This window comes from Musca autumnalis, unplaced genomic scaffold, assembly GCF_047663935.1.
Source record: "Musca autumnalis isolate F117 unplaced genomic scaffold, ASM4766393v1 scaffold_1, whole genome shotgun sequence".
Lineage (NCBI taxonomy): Eukaryota > Metazoa > Arthropoda > Insecta > Diptera > Muscidae > Musca > Musca autumnalis.
In genome coordinates this window covers 260,694,573-260,705,106 of record NW_027411644.1, presented here as the reverse complement: position 1 = coordinate 260,705,106, position 10,534 = coordinate 260,694,573, and the positions used below count along the sequence as shown (strand labels likewise).

The following is a 10,534-nucleotide window of genomic DNA, read 5'->3' as shown; positions in this document are numbered from 1 at the left end:
AAATCGGCCTAGCCGTTCTCATTTTATGAATTACTATACATTTTTTACACCATTTTTATATATATATATAGATAATATAATATAATTTGTTATTTCTTTCTCTTTTCAAAATATTCTGGCTTTTTCTTTCAAAAAAAATAAAGCCAAGGTACATTTATACAGGGTAGAAATGACAATCAGCTGTGTTGTTACTTTTTTTGTAAATTTAGTTTTCAAAATGTAATAGGATCTACTCATGAAATTTGAAACTTCGAAATTTGCTACCATAAAATACTGTTTTTCTTCCTTAACGTGTAATAAAAATGACCTACGACAGTTCTAAATCCTTTATGTTTACATTGTCATTCAAATTTGTTCTATTTTGGAGGATTTTCAAAATGTATTTATGTTTTTCCTGAGAAAATTTTTGGAACGACCCTATTATCCAATATTTTCTTTGACAATTAATTTTCAGTACCATCAATGTTGTTTTTGTAAATTTGTTAGTTGTTGTTATTCATACACATCAAAGACATAGAACTGTAAAGATTGGACATAGTGCATAATGCAGTCCAATTTTACTATTAAACCATAGATGGTGTTTGTGTATAACAGACAACTAACAGAACACGACGGCAACAAAAACAAGTATAACATAATTTTATGTCACCATATTGAAACATAACATTATGTTAGACCTCCAGCGCCATCTGCCGATGTATAGTAGCAATGGAAATGTCCCATCTTGTTATATTTGATGTCTTTGTACACATACCTTCTATAAATTTACCTTGAATAAAGCAAAGACATAAATACAACTAAGACTAGACAAAATGCATGCAACAAAAAAATCTTTACGAAACTTTGTATAGAAACATTACCCTTAACAGGTTGCAGTTAATTCAAAATCGCAGCCAAGGAGGAACATTTCATGTAATGGTATCAGAAACGAAATTTATGAATTCAAGGATCTATTCATGATACAATGATACAAGGTAACCTCACGCTCTCAGCTCACAGAGTTGTATTCGCTTTCCGTCCCTTCATTGACAAAATGATTTTGACAAACCTTGTATGTATGTGTATGTAAACAAACATATACATACATGTTTGTCAGTTACATTTTAATTTAAATTTAAACGACGATTTCAAAATATCTTAATTTACCAACAAAAAACTATGGATTTTTGGAAAATTCAAATGTTTCCGGTATTTAAGGGATTGTGACCACATATGTATACAGGAAATGTCGCTAATGTAAGTAATGTGGTGTATCTCGGACGGACTTTTTGTACATGCATATATTATATTGTGGGTTGTTGGACATATGCTTAAGTACATGTATTCAACAACGGCTATATATGTAATTACCTCTTTTAGTAATAAAGGAACAATTACATTAGAATATTCACTAATGTGTACATGTAATTTCAGGCACCCCGTCCCAACTCTTGTTTGGAATATTGTTGTTCCTGATGGTTGATTGGCTGTGAATTGTTGGCGGTGATGTTGTTCCTTACCGTCGCTAATGGTCCCAACTCTTGTTTGGAATATTGTTGTTCCTGATGGTTGATTGGCTGTGAATTGTTGGCGGTGATGTTGTTCCTTACCGTTGCTAATGGTCCATGTTGGGTCGAATAGTGAATCACTGTAATACGTCATTTGCCATCGTTATAAAATGATGTCAATTTAATTTGTCTTTCAATATTCATCCTCATTTCTTCTAAAATAAATGCCAATGAAATAAATTTTAATCGCATTCAATAGAACTGCTAAGAGCAATCTGATAGAAGAGCTAAAGATCGTCGCACAGAAGAGCTTCAAATAAATAATACTAGAAAGGTGTCTTCATTGCATTTTAATAATAAGTATAATGACATAGAAAGAGATAAATCAGAAATGATCTGTATCCCAATAATGTGATCAAATGTACACACACACATTTCTGAAAAGACCCTAAATACATTCGATCAGTCTGTAGATGAAAGTTTCAATTCACATAGACTGAGGGTATATCTCTGTCGGCAAAGCCGACTGATACTGATAGAGCCAGATTGAGCAGAAGAACAAACATACAATCATAAACACTGTTACAACAAAAACAACTGCTACGTTTTTACTTGTTTTTATACATTTTATTAATACATTTTACAGATTAAAAAGATTACTTTAAAAACACGCTTCACATTCATCTTATAATCTGTTCAAAAGTTTACTTCTACTTGGGGCAGCGGCGGTTTCCTCTTGCTAGCTTCAAGTGCCTTCTGTAGCATTTTATCATGGGTGGTAGCAGCTTAGGTAGTAACAACAGCAAAGTTGTTCTTAGCCAATACAACGGTGTTCTTCTTGGCGCCAGCCTTGGCAAAGCCGAGGAGAACTTTAGCATATTGATACAACCTGATGGTTTGATATTGGACAATAGATTGAGACGACGAACACGGCGGAAGACTTTCTTTTGTGTGATACGCATACCGAAGAAAACCTTAATCCTTGTAGTTACGACGAGGGGTCCAGGACGTAGTGTGGCGACGGTCACTGGCCCTGATCTTCATGCCTTCAATTCAGAGAGTCCATCAATGATGTGGCCCTTTGGATTGGCAAAGACCCAGGCGTAGCGGCGTTGGTTTGCATTGACTTCGGGGTGCCACGGCACATGTTTTCAAAATCATCCTGACCAGAGAAATGAGTGCCACCCCACGAACACAGGGAATACGTGAAACAGCGCGACCAATAGGCCAAAATTAAGCAGAGATTTGGTGACCTGTAACAAGGAACACATATTCATGAATATAAACCTATTCATAAACGTTCCAACCCAATTACTTACCGGCGTGTTTGCTGTCAGCGTTATGTAGACGCGCATCAATTGGTTGTTGTTGCATAGGTTAGATGCTGGCTGAAACGCTTTTGGTCTCGGGACAATCAAATGATGGATTCGTTGACGACATCACTGCTGCCAAGCAAATGTTATTTTTCATGATTTGTTCACTCTTTTCCGGAAATACGGCGACCAGCCGTCTTACGTTGGCTAAATTTTACAATAACACGAAAAACATTCAAGTCAGAACTTTTATACGTTGTAGTTAACAAATTACTTTCGAGAAACATAAAATCAAAATATTTATCTCCTTCCACCGAATTTTCACATAGTTTTGGTATATCCACATTGACCGCGATCTCCATTTGTTTTGTGCGCACTTATTTTCTCGAGGATTTTTGCTAAAATTACGAAAATATTTTTTTTGCTCTATAAAATTATGTACACAAAGAACGTAAACAAACCGTATTTTGTTATTGTTGTCATTAACATACAATAACAAAAACAACATTTATGTTGTTTCGATGCATGGTTGTATTTGACAGCTCAAGGACGGATTTTTCAAATGAGATTACCTTCTTATTCTGCCATGGGATCTATTCAAGAATAATTCTATGTCAATTGGATAAGTAAATTCGGTTAAATACGTAAAAATGTATTAAAGAAAAAAATGTTATACCACCATATCGTAATATAACATTATGTTAAATTCAAAAGCCATTCACTGAAGAATGATAGGAAAAAAATGTCTTATCTTGTTGTATTTATGTCATTGAATAAAGGTTTCATTCAATTTGGAAAAGGTTTCATTTGATTTGGAAAATGTTTCATTTGATTTGGAAAAGGTTTCACTTAATTTGGAAGAGGTTTCATTCAATTTGGAAAAGGTTTCATTTAATTTGGATATGCTATATATAGATATGTACTTCCGAGGCACTTGTCTAGTGATTTAACTGCAAATTTTTGCTGGGTACCTGTATGATTGTGGCATGACACAGACTAACATTTTCTAGCAGTTGGGTGTTTCAATAACACTATGCAACACTGAAAATGCAAACAACTTCTAGTATGCATTTTTTAAAAGTACATATTTGGACTACAAAAACCCTAGTAGGGTTTTGTCCTGTCAGATCCAGTTCGGATTTTATGGCCTCATCTAAACCGGGCTAAATCTACACTTTTTTGCAATTATCAGGCCTTTATCTCAGAAACGAATAGGAATTTGGCATTGCAGTCTTTAGCAATATTGTAGCCCCAAACTAGTAGAACTTATCTTTTGAAACCACCACATAAGAAAAACTCCATATAGGGCATCAAAATCTATAAAATATAGAAAATTTTACATAATTGCTGAAATTCTGGTCAGTATCGGCTAAACTATTGGGAGTTGAACCAAGTAACCTTTTGCAAAAATCTTCCAAATAAAGTTCTCAACAATTCTTTTCTTTCTTCTGAAACTCTAAAATGCTTACTTCACGTTGTTTCAGCGGTATTTTGCATCATATCTTTTACAACACGTATTTCAAACACAGTTCACACCAACAGTTTATTCTCGCATTTCGGATTTCACTACATCATTGACATTTTTATTAAATTGTCGTTGAAAAATGTACTGAAAACAACGGGATTGAGGCATTATACAACAATGACATGTTCTGGAGAGTTGTTTATTACATTCCAGGGAATATTTTTCCAAAAGAGAATATTCAAAAAATATTTACGGTTTTTGAGATACGGTGCGAAATGTATAAAAATTGTAGAATTTTTGCATATATTTTGAAATTTGAGGCAATAAATGTAGTTTTTCGAGTACATTATTTCACCAAATATGTTTTTCTTGTCCTTATCTACAAATTTGCTTCAGAGGTCAGAAGAAGATTCGCATTGGTTTCATAGATATAGCCCCGAATTTCTTTAAAAACTCAATATTTAACCATGTTTAGATGGGGCCATAAAGTCCGAGCTGGATCTGACACAACAAAACCCAACTAGGGTTTCTTGTCGTTTGGGTCTGTACTTTCAAAAAATCCTCAGTTCGAATTGTTTGCACAATATCACCTTAAAAATGTTGCACAGCGTAATCCAATAATTATGTATTTAAATTACTGTCCTGCTGCCATATCTACATTTAACAACGGATGTAATACAAGTTTTTAACTTTAAAGAAATAACTAAGAATATTACAAAGAAAGAGTTAAGGATAAATATCAACTCTACAATTGTAAAATGCATGCCTCAAACATCAGTAACATCAGTGGGGCTCTCTTCTCTCATCATAGATTAATAATTGCTCCATCTTCGTTGATGACCATTTTGACATTTTAGTATGAAAGTAATTGTGCGTGAGTTAAGATCGTCTAATGTAATGTCCGTTAATAATGTAAATTTTGTCGGTATTTGCAGATAAAATGTATTAAAAAGTGCATAAAAACAATCAGCAGTGTTTATTTTGCATTATTCATTATTAATATTAATAATATGTTTAAAGATTTGTGCAGTAAAAAGGTTTTAAATTTGCTTATTTGTATACAGGCTCCAAACAAAAGTGGCGTGATTTGGTGGAGTTGCAGTGTTCTCTTCCGTAATATTGTTGTTGTTTAATTTCTATTCGTATTTATTACAAAAAAGTAGCATATTTTCAGGCGGTATTTTGAAAAATCTATCATTTAACAAAATCGTTACAAAATTGCATGGTATCGTCGTTAATAATCGTGATCTTGCGCGCATTTTATGTATTTTATGTATTTTGTTTTTTTTTTTTCGTTTGATGACAGTAGCGTAATTGTAAGGATGTTTTCTTTACGAGAAGCGGTGTATTTTTTAAAACAAATCGTAACGGAAAACTAAAATTGGTTACATACACATTGAACAACACAACGGATAGAACAATCTTCGATGGATAAATCTATCCTCTTCCTTTGGGAAATAACAACAAACCAAACATACATACATATAATAAAGGGACTATTTCCTGATTATACAAAACACAATTAACATTCTCACTCTCACTATTGAATAACAGTATCCAAATGATCCAACTACATAGAGATTTTTGACATTTCGTTAGTATGAGATTTATTGTGCGTGCGTTAAGATCGGTCGTGTTGGCCTCGGTTTTAAAAGTGAACTACATCGAGAATAATTTATATTTTTATTTAAAAAATGCATGAAAACAAAATAAAAAGTGTGTAAAACGTTTTTCTTAAAAAATATATTATTGGCAGTAGAGGAATTGTCCTGAAAAAAAGTGTTAATAAATCTTTGGCCACCAACAAAACCGGCGATATTTGTTGGAGTAAATTTTTTATTCTCTTATTGTTGTTTTATGTTGCACTTGTTAGTTATCATTTGAAAATAATAACACACCGTGGTGAAAGGTCGATTAAATGTGCATAATTTTCTCAAGTTCCAAAAACAAACGTGTCGTTATCAGTGTTCGCGGTCAATGTGTATTCGAGTTTTATTTAATGTGGGAAATTAAATTGTGAAATTGTAACAATGTCTTTTGTCGGGTTGAATAAATGATCGATATATTTATATGATGTGCAAAAATACGATTAATTACTTCAATATAAATTGTTAAGTGCCTTCGTTAACCGTATTATAAAAATATTGTTTAAGAGAATCAGAAATATACACATTGCGTCCTAAATATGCAGTCTACCTCTTCAAAAACTCACATAAGGTAATAATTAGTAAGTAATATTAGTAATATCTGTAAATCTGGTAAAGGTAAAAGTTATGCTAGGTTTACATTTACGAAATCCACTCGATTTCAACTGTCAATTCCATTGCTTAAACGTCAAATGAAATCTCATGTGAAATCCATTGGATTTCATTTGGAATTGACAGTTTAAATCGAGTGGATTTCGTAAGTGTAAACCAAGCATTATGCTAACATTACAAATCAGATCAAGTATCAAAAACTAATAATTAATTATTCAAAATACAGCATCGGCCAAAACTTAAGCACTCCCTAAGTAAATTTTTTAAAAGTTATTTTTTTTAAGAAAACAATGTTTTAAATTTATTTTTTATGATTTTTCCAAATTAGTCTGGCTTAATCCCATTGTTGTTGTTTTAATATGTAAAACAACTAAATTTAAAGAACTAATAACTTCGGTGGAGAATATCCACAAACAAGAAACAAGGAAACTGATGAGATCCTCTGGCGAGGATCGATCGTCCCTGCCTTAACCCTTGGCAAACAATGCCAAACCTTCTCCACTAATAAATGGGATTAAGCCAGACCATTTTGCCATTTTGAAAAAATCAAAATTGTAACAGCTATCCCAATAAAAATGCCACCAATGTTTTATATATTTTTTATTTTTCTTTTTATACATTTATATCTTTATTATCGAAAAAATATAAACTTAAGGAATTCTGAATTTTATAAAAACTTAAAATTCAAAAAAGATTTTAAGTTGCAAATATAAGTTGACTAAACTAACGTACCCCCAATTTACGGAACAACAAAACTAGTGAAGTCAATATTTCGTTGCGCATCCTTTATTTTGGTTAACAGACGCATATATTATATGCATAGAAGATATAAGCGCAAATCGAAACAAAATCTATTATTTTTCTGTTAACGCAAATCGAGGTATTAGTGTATACTGTTTAATTGGTAAAGCGAAGGTTGGTAAGTCGAATTTTCGTTAAAGATTGGCAACTCTATTATTTTTTAGCATCGACACAATAAATACGTAATTTAAATTTTTCTACTATAGTCCACTAGATGGTGCTGACAGGATGACAATTACGTTGTGACACAAAATTAAGCTCATACTTTTGGGAAGGAAAGCCCTTAGTGGCTATTAGAGTGATGATGATTTTTACAACCTCGTATCACTGTGTCATATTTTGATGAGTTTTTATTTAAAAATATTGTGTTGTTGTAGGAAGGTGAATGTACGTCGCGTCGCACAGTGTCACGACAGCGGCCAAAAATGGTCAAAACCAAGTACATCGGAGTACAAATATATTGACGGGAATCAATAGAAACATTCCAATTAGAATGATTTTAATTTTGAAACGAATGTACCGATCATCATTATTTTTGTGGGCTAATTATGCACCTAATAATTTCGTCTTTAAACGAGGGAGTTTAAAAATAATTTTTGTAAGGAATATTATCTTATTTAAATACACAATTTTGATTTCAGTAATTTCTGATGGATTATATGGCTAAAACATTCACAGTTGGTGTGAAAACTTGGGACGTATTACGCGTTGATACCATCAACTTAGTTTTATCGCCGTTTATTGCCAGACCGACTTTAGCAGATTCCTTTTCGACATTCGCAAAGGTATCAGTTACTTGCTTTACTGATCGACCCATAATGTTAATACCGTCAGTATAAGCAAGTAACATATGTATGGCTGTTTGTATACATTGTTACACTTATTTTGACCTTGAAGAAAATATAGACGAAGAAATCTTTTCACTGAAATTCTCCCACTGAGTGAGAATTGAGTCATTTGACTGTTCACTCAATTTTTAAAATGGCAATAACTATACATTTTTAAACTATTTATTTTTATAAAGACAATATGTGGGCAGCACATTGCCGGATCTACATCCACATATAAAAAAGTTAACAAAATCTTGGAATTTACCCCAAAAACATTGTGCAATTGAGTGAAAAGACTGTGCAGTTTCCGTAAAAACAAGCACATTACAATTTCTCTGTCTATACTTTCAATAGTCTATGCTATAACCTTTTGCGTGTCCTTGTCCGAAACCTCTTTTGGTAATAAACTCTTGGAAGAGGTTCTTTCCTATTTTAATTGAGCGTATAGGACTGTCGAAGGCTGTACGTAGAGAAGATGTTTTGTAGGAGCAATCATATTCAAAGAACAAAATCGTGTATTTTAAAAATCTGAAAATATATGTATATTGTTGTTTCAGCCATATATGTACATATTTTGTCTTAGGCACCATATTGACAAATAATATATTTTTGGACTAACAATATATACTTTCAGATTTTTAGAATACACTATTTTGTTCTTAGTAATGATTGTTTCTACAATATTGTTGTATAATATTATTAAATATGTATTACCCTGTTAATATTACTTACCACTGTATATCATATTAGTTGTAACTATTGTATAGTACATGAAATAGAATAAATGAATTCATTCCGATAAACTACATGGTGTCAGGTGGACGAACCAAGAGAGACAATAAGACAAAAAGTGCAAATCGTGAAATATTAAAATGGAATCATCAACAATAAATAAAATTAATTTCAAAGCAAAAAATATGGCTGAAGAATGGAAAAAATGGAAAGATGTGTTCAGAATGTTTTTAAGAGCCACAGGCTTGGAAGAGAAAGAAGACAAAAGAAAAGTGGCATTGTTATTGCATCACATGGGACCGGATGCATTGCAAATTACAAGCTCGTTTGATGTGAATCTAGATGAAGTAAAGTACAATGATTTGATCGCCAAATTTGACACATTTTTCGTACCAAAGGTTAATTTGGCTATGGAGCGGCACAAATTCTTCACAAGGAAGCAAAAAGAGGATGAAAATTTGGAAAGTTTTGTGACAGATTTAAAGAATATGAGTCTATCTTGTGATTTTGGAAATTTGAGAGACAGTTTGGTGAACGGTATATTCATATGTGGAATGTCCGTTAGTTTTCAGCATATTAAAGAACGATTATTGAGTGAAGGTGAAATAACACTCGAAAAAGCTATTGATATTGCTAGAAACATAGAAGCAGCACGCGAGAATGCATCACAACTGTCACAAAACAGCAATAACAACAACACTTACGATATGAGTGTAGATTTATTAAAGATAAATGATGCTCAAAAGAAGCTCTGTCGCAAATGTGGGCTCTCTCATCAAAATATCTGTCCAGCCCAAAACAGCATTTGTTATAACTGCAAAAGAAGAGGCCACTATGCAAGACTGTGTTATAACAAACAACAAAATCAACAACGTACGACAAGATATGTAAAAAATGTACATCAACCGAATGATGACGAAGAGGGCAGTGAAGGAAATGATTTTGTGGTTGGAAGTTTAACATGTGTGCGAAAGGCGAACGAAGGTAAAATAAACAAATTGAAAACAACTAGTATGGAGACTAATGCGTGGATTGTGGAAGTGATGATAAATAACAACAAAGTGAAATGTCAAGTGGATACTGGAGCTGATGCCAATATTTTGTCTGAGAAAATCGCAAAGAAGTTGGGTTGCGAAATTCAAGCAACGAAGACGAAGATATACACATTCAGTGGTGAAGCCTTGCCGATAACTGGTAAAGTTAGAATATGTTTTAGTTTTGAGAGTAAAATCTATATTAGTATATTTTATATTGTTAACCTATCATGTAAAAATATTATAGGACTAGCAGACCCCGGTCGGCGTTGCTGGCCCGTCGTAATGAGTTTTAATGACAACTTTTTATCGACTTTATGCTTGAAAATTCAAAAATAGGTATTTTCTACCTCATTTCTTCGGTCTATTGTCAAACCGAGAAGGATTTTTCTGTAACCTTTCTTTTTCTTACGGACTTTGTCGGATTTTTTCGCCAATTTATGCTTTTTAGGATTTATTATCGTCCATGTCCCTGTCTTTATTCTAAAGCGATCTAATTTTAAAGGTTAAAAAGTGGTAAAATCGAATTCTACCGCTTATTGAGACTTATATGTTTTAGCTTTTCATGGGTGATGGACCGTTGAACCTCACCATTCAAGTAAATTTGTAAATAT

At 32.7% G+C, this 10,534-nt stretch overlaps 1 long non-coding RNA gene across 4 annotated transcripts; it reads right to left on the bottom strand.

Moving 5' to 3' along the window:
- Positions 1–2,092: 2,092 nt before the first annotated feature.
- Positions 2,093–3,383, bottom strand: LOC141391229 (uncharacterized). 4 transcript variants are annotated; one of them, XR_012409598.1, is made up of 3 exons: positions 2,807–3,383; positions 2,462–2,740; positions 2,093–2,431 (listed from the first exon to the last, which is right to left on the bottom strand). It is a non-coding gene; the product is annotated as an uncharacterized lncRNA (long non-coding RNA). The 4 variants fall into 4 exon arrangements; XR_012409599.1 differs by having other exon boundaries at positions 2,093–2,740; positions 2,807–3,007; positions 3,075–3,383; XR_012409597.1 differs by having other exon boundaries at positions 2,093–2,740; positions 2,807–3,198; positions 3,262–3,383.
- Positions 3,384–10,534: the final 7,151 nt, after the last annotated feature.